The sequence below is a fragment of the Dasypus novemcinctus genome, chromosome 5 (assembly GCF_030445035.2).
Source record: "Dasypus novemcinctus isolate mDasNov1 chromosome 5, mDasNov1.1.hap2, whole genome shotgun sequence".
Lineage (NCBI taxonomy): Eukaryota > Metazoa > Chordata > Mammalia > Cingulata > Dasypodidae > Dasypus > Dasypus novemcinctus.
In genome coordinates this window covers 120752857-120766952 of record NC_080677.1, presented here as the reverse complement: position 1 = coordinate 120766952, position 14096 = coordinate 120752857, and the positions used below count along the sequence as shown (strand labels likewise).

Genomic DNA, 14096 nt, shown 5'->3' with positions numbered 1-14096 from the left:
CTTACCAGGCCCTAATTTGGAGAGCAAAGGCAGAGGCCCGATTTCTAAGCAGAGTCCAGTTTATGCTGGATTGCCTTCTCAAGTCTAGGAAGCAGCTTCAGAGAAAAGGCCCTCAAATTGGTGGGGGGAGACTGGCACAGGAATGACCTCCAGAAAGAAGCATTTATGGTGCCCACAGAGTCTCAACAGCTAAGCTTTGCAAATAAGCTCCCTTCCATTGGAAGGGTTTCTTACAATACAATAATTTCACAAAAGTACACAAGAGATAGTAAATAATATAGTATTTCACAAACATTTTGTTCTACCCGTGGGTGCCCTAGAGGGATTCCCTTGGTCCAGAAAAAAATCTGAGCCTCCATTTCCTAAGAATTTAATAGTCAAAGAAGTTTATGGTAGCACCCCATAGTCACTAGCAAATAAATACTCCGATTCTCACATCCATCTCGGTTTTGTAAGAAGCCGTTAGTTCTCTCCCAGTCCTCTTTCTACCTCTGACTCCCAGCATCCTTCCCGCCACCCCTCTTGCCGGTTCTGCCGGGCGATGTCAGCATCCACCTTAGCTTTGGGCTTATGGTTGTGCTGGCACACACGACACTCCTTTGATTGTCTCTGGCTAACAAGAAAAGAACAGAAGCAGCCTCGACAGGTAAATAATGCATTCGATCAAGACCAGCTGTTCAAACAAAGGTTTTTCCATGGTTCCAAAAGAGAAACTGGCAATGGAATCCAAGTCATCACGGCACACAACACAACACACGGAACTTGGAATCTAGACCAAATAAGCCAGCAGCATTTCTCATTTGCCAACGGCAACTGATTTTGGCAAAAACAAACAAAAACAAAACAACACCATCTATCACATGAAATTAATGCTATTAATGTGAATTTTATTGGTTTTATAATTTACTCATTTTTAATGTGTAAATCTCTTTTGTTATTTTGGATACATTAGAGTTTTAAGGACTAGGAGTTTATATCTCGTTTTATTTCACACATTAAATAACATGATAATAAGAAAATAACATAAGTCATGTGGGGGTCTATGAGAATTTTTTCCCTTTAAAAATGGCTCTAAACTTTAGAGACACCTTTTTCTACCAGTGTGAACACCTCTTAAGGCCATTCTTTGTATTGCCCTAATACCACTTGCTCATAGCAGATGCTCAATAAAGTTTTTAATTAATTGGGACAGTGAACTTTCCTCCTTGTTCACTGGACCACTCTATTTCTCAAAGTTTTTGTATTCTTTTTCCTTCCTTCCCCAACCAAATGCCCCAATTTTTGAAAGTTCCTTTAACCAATTCTTACTTCTCATCAAATCAAAGTAAACTCCTGAATCTTACACCTTGCATTCAAGATTCTACACAATCTGATATTTCCATTGGACTTTTCATTCTTTCTCTATAATAACCTTCTGTCCCCATCCTGCTTTTCTCCTCACTCCTACCATTACACAACACTGCAGTTCCTCTGCCCTTCCTCCTCACTCACTCCAGTCCCACAAATCCTGGTGCATCCTTCCCAGGATCTACTTAATCCACAAGCTCCTCTCACACCAACTTTCTCTTTTCCTTTCTCCCATAGCTCCTACCCTATCTCAATAACCCATTTTGGACTTCACCTTACAATACCTTCTAAGTCATCCAAATGTTCCATTACAAGACCTTGTGCAGTAAGTTATTTGGAATGGATCCCAGGGAGCAGGAGTTAAGAACCAAAACTAAGAGAAATACAGAAGGGGGAAAAGCTAGTGCAAAGGTACCTTGACAAGCAGGTCACCATACAGGTCACAAGGGCTCAATCCCACTGGGACCTCAGAAAGAGTTGATTAGAATATGCCTCAAAACGCTTCACCCAAAGACAGCAGTGGGGAGCATTTAATCACCAGTTTGTATCCCTTACTGATCAAGGGTTGCCCCATGGGACGTTAACACCTTAGCACTTCCGTATGGCACATGTATAAGTGCAAGGCCAGTTCCCACAGGGCATCGCCAGGATGGTTTCACAGAACCGCCGGGCAGAAAGGAGGAGCTATGTGGTGCAGCGGAAGCGAGATGCTGTCAAGTCCCACCCAATGCAAGGCTGGTTACACAGCAATAGCTAGAGTAAAGATGCACTGAGAAGATGTGAGATAGGACACAGATGTCTGATACATCCACTTAGGAACTAACATGACACTATGCCTAAATTAGGTGTGTTATAATTACTAGTGAATTAATTCAAATAGTTTCTCCTTGAGGCCTTCCCACATTAATAAGGGAGCTTTCATGGTCACCAGTTTCAGACCTGGAAATCTCAAGGCATCCTCTATATACCAATTATAAAACAATATTTCATCCCTATACTAAAATTTCCTCAACTGCGACAGTATCAAGACAATATGACCATGGCTTTAGATCTTTACATAGCATTTCTGTACACTAATTAATTTATCTAAATCACCTTATCCCCCTGCCTGAGGTTTAGCACAGTTACCATACCCAGAGAACAGAGATGATATGGCTCTAAGAGTGGCTAAATGGTGACCAAATAAAATAGTCTCTCCAATGCAATTCTACAAATATATTCTGAGTCCCTATTATATGCAACACACTGTTGTAGGCGATAAGGAGATGGAAAAATGAATATGTAATGGTCCCTGGCCTCAAAAAGCTTGCTGTCAGACTGGGGATGGCCAAAATCACTGCCAAAGGTCACCAAAAGGAACCCCAGAGAAACAGATGCACTGAAAGAGTTCAGAAGGGAGGGAGCTCTCTCATTCCAATGAGAATTGGGAATGGCTTCCTGAAGGAGAAATGTGTTGAGATAGGCTCTGGCCAGTCATTTTCTCTGGAAGGATCCTCCCAGGAGGAGGCATGAGAATAGCAAGAAGGGTTCCAGTGGTCCCATTTGGCTGGGCAATACCTTGGTAATGGCCAAGCCCTCTCACATCTCTCTACACAGACCCTTGGCTAGTCCAATAGTTTTCACATTTTATTATATAGAGTCCAAGGATTCTCAGGAAATGGATGGGACATCTAAGAGCACAGGGCTCTGAGGGTCCCACTCAACTACAGCAGCTGAGTTGGAGCAAAGAGAGCTCGACTGTTAAGCAAAAGTTTAAACATTAAAAACCACTCTCAGACTGGAAAGCCCTACACTGGGAGTTAGAGACCCAGCTCTATTGCCAATTGGATACATGACCCTGAGGAAGGTGTTTGAGTCAATTTCCTTACCTTCATCTGTCAGGAGTTTTCCAAATATCTCTAGCTCTTCCTGCTATCTATGAATTGTTAGATACCTTGACAGGAATCTACTTCATATTTGGAAACCTGTTGGAAAGTTTGCTGGTAGCTGACAGCCTTCTTGCTAAAATGCAAAGTTCCCAAATCACAATATATTTCACCTCCTCTTATTCCTTTTCCCTACATGGGAGGCTTGGACAGTAAGACAAATGAAATACTTTTCTTGGCCACTCACCCAGAAAAAAAGCCATTTATCTTCATGGTCAAGTGGGTGACTGGCTATTGGCAAAGTGGAATGACTAGTTTTGAGAGGACATACAGATGAGTTCTCTCTTCCCTGATAAAGAAGGGAAAAACCTGCCCTTTGCTATCAGTGATCACACGGACTTGGAGTCACACAGTTGGTGATGAGGGAGAGATGTTCCTGCTTAAAAATGTGGGAATGGGAAAGCAGGGAACAGGAGAAATTACTGATACTTTGGCCTACAAGCATTTTTAGATTTTTCAATTCTAATCCAGTAATAAGACAGTTAGTGAGGTGATTTCTGAAAATAAACTGCTCTGAGGAGAATAAATCTTTCAGAGTAGAATAAGTCCAAAAGCATGAAAATGTCCTGCATAAGTTAATTCTTCCTGACTACCTCCTGCTGGGTTTGTATATATGGGCATACACTAAAGATCAAATATCACCAAATAGCAGGAAAAATAATTATTGACTTTGCAAATTGTCTCTTAATACTTATAACCTAGGCACTAGTGTTTCTGGCTTTGTCATGAAATGTCAAAATTAATTCAGCTACTTTTGTAAATTAGTACACATACTTTAGTTTACTGAGGGATGTAATCAGAATGAAAATATTGATATAAGCAAACACTCATTTTTGGCAATAGAAAAGTAAATAGAAACACAATGCATGACAACATTAATTTGTCCTATTCTTTCTCTTCTCAGAACAATTATAAAGTTTTCTACTTTATCTGAGGAAGTGATTGAAAGTCTTCAGTTCTGACTCTTTCTCTTTCTATTTTTCTTTTATCCAGAATTAATATCAGCAAATCCCCCCAGCCTTTAACATTTGTCTTCTCTGATTTTATGTAAAGTGGCTTCTCCACAGCTGAGGCAAGAAGTAGAAGCCCATACTTAAGGAACATTCTCTAGACCAATGCATTATCACCAAAGGTACCCTTTCTAAAGCAATCCTGTATTACATAAATAGAAAATTAATATATTAGATAAACAGAGGTTAGAAGATACCAAATAATTCTTCAAGTTGTAAATGAAAGTCTTCTGGTTCCTGTCGAGAAATTTGTTATTCTCTGAAACTTAGTGTAGCAGCTTGATATAATTGATGAATTCCAAAAAGAAACATTGGATTATGCTTGTAATCTGATCTGCACCTGGGCATGACTGAGTTATGATTAGGGCGTTGAGTCCTCACCCAGTGCCCACCCGTTGGTGTGTGTGGATTCACAGATAAAAGGCATAGCGAAGAACAGAGTTGAGGGCTTTTAATTTTTGAGATTTGATTTTGGAGTTTGATGTTGAAGACTTAAACTGGAGCCCTGGGAAGTGAGCATGCAGAGGAAAGAGAAGCCAGCCCCAGGAAGGAAGGAACCTTGAAGCCAGAGTAAAGCAAGCCCCAGGAACATAGGAACCCAGGAAGCCTGAACCCTCACAGATGTTGGCAGCCATCTTGCTCCAAATAGACTTTGGTGAGGGAAGTAACTTATGTTTTATGGCCTGGTATCTGTAACTCCTGCCCCAAATAAACACCCTTTATAAAAACCAACCAATTTCTGGTGTTTTGCATCAGCACCTCTTTGGCTGACTAATACACTTAGGTAAATTTTTTACTCCACCAGTCAGCCAATATTCTTCACTCCTACTATGTGCCAGACATTTGCCTGATAGTGAAAGGAGAAAGGGGGAAAGAAGAGGAAATATTTGGAGGAAGAAGAAATATAAATAAATGTGCAAATCATAACAATGGCTGTCCTTCTTCATACCTTTTGTTTTGTACATGAACCTTCAAGTGAATTTATTGACTCTCAAAATGCTGCTTCTACAAATTAAGTATAATGCCTCAGGTGGAAGTAGTACAATTCAAAAATCAATATTTGTACTCTTCCCAAGTTTTGATGTAACTGTATGTTTCGATTGTATTATTAAAATACCACTACTTACTTATTTTAAAAGTTCTTTCTTCCATCAGTTATTATATTCTGAACACCCTTGAGTACAGGGGCTGTGTTCCATTGAAAATCACAGCTACATAGTGTCTGATACATAATGAACATTCATGCAATTGTCAAATGAATAAACAACAAAAACCAATCACAAAATGAAAAGATATTCTTTTAAATAAATTTTATTATATAAGTTCCTAAACATAATTATTATCTTTCCTACCACATGCCTTCTTTTTCTATTATTTAGCTTTAAAAATGGCAGAGGATTTTAATTTGGCTTTAATAAGTACATCATAAATTTTGTAAAATCCTACTTGATTTTTCCTCTAGAGTCGATTCTTTTTTTTTTTAGGAGGTACTCGAGATTGAACTCAGGACCTCATACATGGGAAGCAGGCACTGAACCACTGAGTTATATCCATTCCCCAATGAGAATGGTTTTCTTGTTTCTTTTCTTGTGTTTTTTTTTTTTTGTTTTAGGAAGTACTGTGCATCGAACCTAGCACTTTGTACATGGTAAGCAAGCGCTCAACCACTGGAGCTACGTCCACTCCCCAAGAGTTCTTAATCCCTGAGTTGGTATCATTGAAAGCTAAGCCTACGCAGTGCCCAAGTTAACAGTCTCTACCCCATCTCCTGATCCAGATTCTTCCCAAATGAACTACCATCAGTATGAGTCTTATTTTTCTTTTTTTCCTTCTTTATTAGAGAAGTTGTAGGTTGGCAGATCAGTCATGCATAAAATAACAGGATTCCTATACACCACCTCTCCACCACCACTATGCATTGGTGTGGAACATTTATTACAATTGATGATAGCACATTTTTATTACTATACTATCAGTTGAAGTCCTTAGTTTAATTTAAGGTTCACTGTGTAGTATAGTTCCATGGAAATTTTTATTCTGTTACCATATATACATTCTAACACTTCCCCTTTTAATCATATTTAGATATATATTTCAGTGCTGTTAAAGGCAGTCACACTGTTTTGCTACCATCACCATCATCCAGTACCTAAATATGTCCTTCATTCCAAATAGGAACCCTGTACATTTTAAGCCTTAACTTCCCATACCCTTTCCCCACCCTGTACCCAAGTAAAGTATATTCTAGATTCTAAATCTATGAGTTTGCTTATTCTAATTGTTTCAAATCAGTGAGACCATACATATTTGTCCTTTTGCATCTGGCTTATTTCACTCAATATGATGTCTTCAAGGTTCATCCATGTTGTTGCATGTATCAAGACTTCACTGCTTTTTATGGCTGAATAATATTTCATCATGTATAGATACGTTTTCTTTATCCATTTATCAGTTGCAAGACACGTGGGTTGCTTCCATACTTGGCAATCATGAATAATGCCACTATGAACATCAGTGTGCAAATATCTGTCCGAGTTCCTGATTTCAATTCTTGAGGGTATGTAACTACAAGTGTGATTGCCAGGTCACATGGTAATTCTATACTTAGTTTTCTGAGGAACCACCAAATTGTCTTTCAAAGTGGCTGCACAAGGAAGCAGATGTGGCTCAAGCAATTGGGCTCCTGCCTACCACACAAGAGGTCCCTGGTTCGGTTCCCAGTGCCTCCTAAAAGAAGAAGACAGCGAGCTGGCACAACAGGCAGGCGCAGTGAGTTGATGCAACAAAATGACACAACAAGAGACACAGGGAGAAAAAAACATAATGAGATACACAACAAAGCAGGGAGTGGAGGTGGCACAAGCAATTAGGCTCCTCCCTCCCACATCGGAGGTCCTGGTTTCAGCTTCCGGTGTCTCCTAAAGAAACAAGACAGACACAGCTAGTGCAAAACAAGAAGGGGGTGTGGAGAAAAAAATTTTTTTTAAATGGCTGCACAATTTTACATTGCCACCAGCAATGAATGAATGCTCCTTTTAAAAAATAGTGCTTTTTTAAATAGGAGTCATTCTAAGGGGTGTGAAATAGTATCTCATTGTGGGTTTTGATTTGCATTTTCCTGATGGCTAATAATGTTGAGCATCTTTTCACATGCTTTCTGGCCATTTGTATATCTTCTTTAGATAAACTTGAACAAGACTGCTCAAGCCTTTTGCCCATTTTTACGGGGTTGTTTGACTTTTTGTTGTAGTTGAAGGATTTCTTTATATATAATGGATATTAATCCTGTATAAGATATTCCAGTTTCCAAATATTTTCTCCAGTTCTGTATGTTGCCTTTTTACTTTCATGACAAAGTCTTTTGAGGACCAAAAGTTTTTCTATTTTGATGAGGTCCCATTTATCTATTTTATTTTCTTTTGTTGCTTGTGCTTTGGGTACAGAGTCTAAGAAACCATTGCCTAACGTAAGATCCTGAAGAAACTTCCCTGTTTTCTTCTAGGAGTTTGATAGTTCTTACTCTTATATAAAGTCGTTGATCCATTTTGACTGGATTTTTTTATATGGTGAGAGGTAGACGGCGTCCTTTACAAATGGAGATCCAGTTTTCTTAGCACCATTTGTTGAACAGACTATTCTTTCCCAATTGTGTGGTCTTTGCCACCTTGTCAAAAATCAGTTGGCCATAAATGAGAGGGTTGATTTCTGAGCTCTTAATTCTATTCCATTGATTTGTATGTCTGAACTTATATGAGTTCCATGCTGTTTTGATCACTGCGGCTTTGAAATAAGTTTTAAGATTGGGACGTGTGAGTCCTCCAACTTCATTCTGCTCTTTCAACATGGCTTCAGCTACTCAGGGCCTTTATAAATTTGATGATATAAATTTGATGATTGACTTTTCCATTTCTGCAAAGGTTGTTAGAATTTTTATTGTGATTGCATTGGATCTATAAATTGCTTTGGGTAGTATAGACATCTCAATAATATGTAGTCTTCTAATCAACGAGCACAGATTATCCTTCCATTTATTTAGGACTTCCTTAATTTCTCTTTAGCAATGTTTCATAGTTTTCTGTGTACAAGGCCTTTACATCCTTGGTTAGATTTATTCCTAGATATTTGATTCTTTTAGTTATTATTGTGAATGGAATTTTCTTCTTGATTCCTTCTTCCAATTATTCATTGCTTGTGTATAGAAACACTACTGATTTTAGGGAGTTGATCTTCTACCCAACAATTTGCTGAATTCATTTATTAGCTCTAGGAGCTTTGGGAAATTTTTACTTCTTCCTTTCTGATTTGGATGCCTTTTTTTCTTTTTCTTGCAGAATTGCTCTGGCAAGAGCTTCCAGGATAATGATGAATTCCATTGTGGACATCCTTGTCTTATTCCTGATTTAGAGGAACAAGAGATCTTTCACCATTAAGTAGGATGTTTACTGCAGGATTTTCATATATGCCCTTTATCATGTTGCAGAAGTTTCTTTTTATTCCTAGTGTTCTAAGTGTTTGTGTCAAGAAAGAATGCTGGATTTTGTCAAATGTCTTTTCTGTATTACTTGAAATGATCATGTAGCTTTTCTCCTTTATGTTAATATGATGTATTATATTAACTGATTTTCTTGTGTTTAACCTTGCATAGCAAGGATAAATCCCACTTGGTCATAGTGTATAATCCTTTAAATATGCTGTTGGATTTGGTTTTCTAATATTCGTTGATGATTTTTGCATCTATATTCATATGAGATAATGGTCTGTAGTTTTTTTTTCCTTGTGATGTCTTCATCCAGTTTTTATATGAGTGTATTGTTGGCCTCACAGAATGATTAGGGAGTGTTCCTTCCTCTTCAATTTTTTAGAATAGTTTGAGCAGAACTGGAATTATGTCTTCTTGGACTGTTTGGTAGAATTCCCCTATGAAGCCATCTGGTCCTGGGCTTTTCTTTGTTGGGAGGTTTATGACTAATGTTTCAATCTCTTGACTAGTAATTTGTTTGTTGAGCTCTTCTATTTCTTTTTGAATTAACATAGGTAGTTTGTGTGTTTCTAAGAATTTGTCCATTTCATCCAGGTTATCTAATTTATTAGCATACATTTGTTCATAGTATCTTCTTATAGGTCTTTTTATTTCTGCAGTATCAGGAGTAAGGTCTCTAATCATTTCAGATTTTAGTTATTTGTATCCACTCTTTTTTTTTTTTTCTTTTGTCTGTCTAGCTAAAGATTTGTTGATTTTGTTGATCTTTTTAGAGAGCCAACTTTTGGTGTTGTTGATTCTCTATATTGGTTTTTTGTTTTGTTTTGCTTTCTATTCCATTTATCTCCATTCTAATCTTTTGTTATTTCCTTTCTTTTGCTTGTTTTAGTTTGTTTTTTGTTTGTTTGTGGGGTTGTTTTGTTTTTTCTTTAGTTCTTCCATTTCTGAAGTTAGGTCTCTGATTTGAAGTCTTTCTTCTTTTTTAACATAAGTATTTATGTTTAACAAAATTTTTTTAGGATTTGTTTTTTATTTATTTCTCTCCCCTTCCCCGCCCACCCCCCAATTGTCTGCTCTCTTTGTCCATTCACTGTGTGTTCTTCTGTGTCCGCTTGGATTCTTGTCAGCGGCACCAGGGAATCTGTGTCTCATTTTTTTTGTTGCGTCATCTTGCTGCATCAGCTCTCCATGTGCGGTGCCATCCCTGGGCAGGTTGCACTTTTTTCACACTGGGCAGCTCTCCTTACGGGGCGCACTCCTTGCACGTGGGGCTCCCCTATGCAGGGGACACCCCTGCATGGCACAGCACTCCTTGCACACATCAGCACTGCATGTGGGCCAGCTCATCACATGGGTCAGGAGGCCCTGGGTTTGAACCTTGGACCTCCCACGTGGTAGGCAGATGCCCTATCCATTGGGCCAAATCCGCTTCCCTACGTTAAAAATTCACCAAAATTTAGCTATAAATTTCCTTCTAAGCAATGCCTACACTGCATCCCATAAGTTTTGGTATGTTCTGTTTTCATTTTCATTCACCTCTAATTTTGCTTCTGATTTCTTCTTTAAACCATTGATTATGAGTACTTTCTTTGGGAATTTTCCTTTTCTTCCCCTGTTTGTTTTGTTTTGTTTTTTAAATATTTATTTATTTATTTAATTCCCCCCTCCCCCGGTTGTCTGTTCTCTGTGTCTATTTGCTGCGTCTTGTTTCTTTGTCCGCTTCTGTTGTCTTCTGCACAGGAAGTGTGGGCGGCACCATTCCTGGGCAGGCTGCACTTTCTTTCACGCTGGGCGGCTCTCCTTACTGGCGCACTCCTTGCGCGTGGGGCTCCCCTACGCGGGGGACACCCCTGCGTGGCACGGCACTCTTTGCGCACATCAGCACTGCGCGTGGGCCAGCTCCACACGGGTCAAGGAGGCCCGGGGTTTGAACCGCGGACCTCCAATGTGGTAGACGGACGCCCTAACCACTGGGCCAAGTCCGCTTCCCTCTTCCCCTGTTTTTGATACATAGTTTCCTTCCACTGTGGTCAGAGAATATCCATTGTATGATTTCAATATTTTTAAATTTATTGATACTTGTTTTGTGACCCAACAGACAGTCTATCCTGCAGAATGATCCATGTGCATGCAAGAAGAATGTGTATTCTATTTTTGTTGGGTGCAGTATTCAATATATGTCTGCCAGGTCCTAGCTGGTTTAGGATGTTTTCAAGTCCTGTATTTCCTTACTGATCTTCTGACTAGATGTTCTATCCATTATTGCAAGTGGTGTATTTAAGTCTCTACTATTAATGTAGAACCATCAATTTCTCCCTGCAAATCTGTCAGTATTTGCTTCACATATTTGGGGGCTCTGCTATTAGGTGCATATATATTTATAATTGTTACATCTTGCTGTTGAATTGTCCCCTTTATCAATATGTCATGGCCATCTTTGCCCCTCATAACTGTGTTTTACTTAAAGTCTATTTTATTCGATTATTATTATAGCCACTCCAGCTCTTTCGGTTACTACTTCCAGGGTATATATTTTCCATCCTTTCACCATCAACCTACTTGTATCTTTGAATTTAAGGTCAGTCTATTGCAGACAGCATGTAGTTGGATCATGCTTTTTTACCCATTCTGCCAATATCTGCCTTTTGACTGGAGAGTTTAATACATTTTACATTTAAAGTTACTACTGATAATAAGAACACTCATTCTTCTGCCATTTTGCTATTTAACCTTTGTGAGTCATATACTTTTTTTGTCCCTAAGTTCCACTAAAGCCTACTTTAATATTTATTTGCTTTTTCGTATTGTACCATATTGAGTGCCTTCTCATTTCTATCTGGATAATTTTTCATCTGTTTTCCTTGTGGTAACCATAGAGTTAAAATTTAACATACCAAATATATAACAATTATATTTAATTTGATATAAACTTAACTTCAATATAGCATGACCATATACTTTTCCTATACCCTCTGTCTCCCCACCATTTTTTTGTACTTGTTACCATTTATATCATTGGACAGTACATGTCCAAAGACAGATTAGCATTACTTTTTTATGTTCTATATCCTTTACTGAGTTGACTACAGTTTATATATTGTTGTATGGGGTTATACAAAAATATCACAGCAAAGGAAAAAAATTAGATAGGAATGGTTTAAAAAAACTTTCAGGTTATATTATCATTACTTTTCTTCTTTTTTTTTTTTTTCTTTTTTCTTTTTTCTTTTTTTCCAAGTGTCTTGTCTTCAAGTTCACTGACTCTTTCTTCTGCCAGTTCCAATCTGCTTTTAAAATCCTCCTGGGCATTTTTTTCATTTCAGTTATTGTGATCTTCAACTCCAGTATTTCTATTTCGTCCTTTTTTAAATGTTTCTCTTTACTTAGACTTTCATATTACCCATTTATTGTTTTCCTGATATCCTATAGTTCTTTCTCTTCATCTCCTTAAGCACTTTATTTTTTATATCATTCTTTAAAGGCTCTGTTCAGTATGTCCACATTCTTGTCTTCTTTGTTGTTGTTTTCTGTATTTTTATCCTCTTCCTTTAGATGGTCCATCATTTCTTGTTTCTTTATCTTGTACTCTTTTGCTGTATACTGTACTTTTTTTTCACACCAGATGGGTAATGTGCCAATGTTGTAAAAGACTGAAGGAAGGCACACCTCACACAAGCACGGGAACACCCATTCATCATGCCTATGAACCACAAAAGGATCACAATGTACATTTTAACAGAGTAAAATGTTAACTCTGGGATATACTATCTAGTGGTGTCTATTTCTTGGTTTTGTAACCAGCTGGTGATAAGACAGAGATTTTCTTGAGTTTCAGCCCTCCCATCAAGAAGGTCTGCCCAAGGCAAATACACTGTCTGGGTTTTCCCTGTTCTACAGGTCCTCTGTCTTGTCCTGAAACTTTGCTTGTTGGTTGTTTTGGAGTTCCCCTATTTACAGGAATTTGATTGTCCCCTGTTTCCCAAGGGACAAACTTCTCTCTTACAAGTATCTGAAGCCAGCAGGCCATTGTCCCAGACTGTCCAGACTGTCTGCCTCTATAATTTTTTACAGTCCTTTCATTGTCTCATGCTGCTTTTGCCTGGAGGGCAAATTCTGGGGGAATGGTCATCCCAGGGGAACACTTTCTCTATTTAGTCTTTCCTACTCAAAATAGGGCCAGAAGGGGGCACATATTGGCTCCAAAATGCCCTGTGGAAGGGTCAGAAAAGGCACCAAAAACTTCCCCCATGACTCTTCAAAGCTGAGCTTTCCTGGCCTGCCCAGCAAATGTAGCCTTCAGCTAACTTCCCCCCACCACCCCACTCCACCCCCGCAGCCTTCAGGAAGCCCTGTGTCTTTAAATCCCCACCATCTCCATCCTTGACCAAGGAGAGTTGAAACAATGGCTGCTGCTGCCTTTGTCCATGGCAGGTTGAAACAATAGCTGCCCTCAGAGCCAGGACCCAGCAATCTGAATTTGCTAATCAAAAGCTGTGGTCAGTGATCAGTTGTGCATACCCCTATTCTTGGGAAGAGTATTATTATGTCCCTTTCTCTTACCAGACACTAGCCGGGGGCTGGAACCCACAGGGGGCTATCATGAGATTAGGGAATGGGTGCCAATAGCCCTGCCCTTATTATGCTAATAGTCTAGCAAAAGAAGCAATCACACTAATAAATGCAAAATTACAAATTGAAGTAAGTGTAGTGAAGGAAAGGAATACAGGGCTTTGAAAACTGCCCTAGAATAAGAGATTAGCTTTCAAAGCCTTTGCTATTACCAATAATTATAACTCCTCCATGATCATAATTTCATGCATCACACCCTTTGTCTACTACCCCTCAACTTTCCAGCTTACTCCTTCTATTAAGTGGGCTCCAACAATCTTATGACCTCACCAAGCCTTACAATCCCTTGATCCATCACCTAACCCTCCGTGTCTCAACTTGGATTCCATGGCCAACCATTATATCACTCATTTGCCTACACCTTCCAATCCCATGCCCTTCTGTCACTTCCTCATATCTATCCAGAAAAGTCCTGGTTAATTCCAACTCTCAGCCTTCACCATGCCATCACCTATACAGCAGAAAGCTGCCAGAGAAAAACACACAATCATGCCAAACTGATTTCATGTTGAACTCAACACCATAGGCCCAAAGTGACCTTGATGTCACCTAGATCATGAGAATTTCTCACTCATACCCCTAGGCAATTATTTCACACCTTTTCCTCCCTCTTTACCCCTCCATCATCTGCCTACTCTTCCTCACTCTCAGGTGATGATTCTGCTTCCTGCCACCCTGAGAATTAATGTAATTGATAGAATTTCC

The 14096-nt window shown here is 38.9% G+C and overlaps 1 protein-coding gene and 1 non-coding gene across 2 annotated transcripts in view; both read right to left on the bottom strand.

Moving 5' to 3' along the window:
• Nucleotides 1-14096, bottom strand: part of TMEM178B (transmembrane protein 178B) — a 410227-nt gene that overhangs the window by 363762 nt on the left and 32369 nt on the right. The gene's annotated exons all lie outside the window — the stretch shown is intronic.
• On the bottom strand, nt 12379-12481 carry LOC111762737 (small nucleolar RNA U13). Its single transcript, XR_002795776.1, has one exon. It is a non-coding gene; the product is annotated as a small nucleolar RNA U13 (small nucleolar RNA).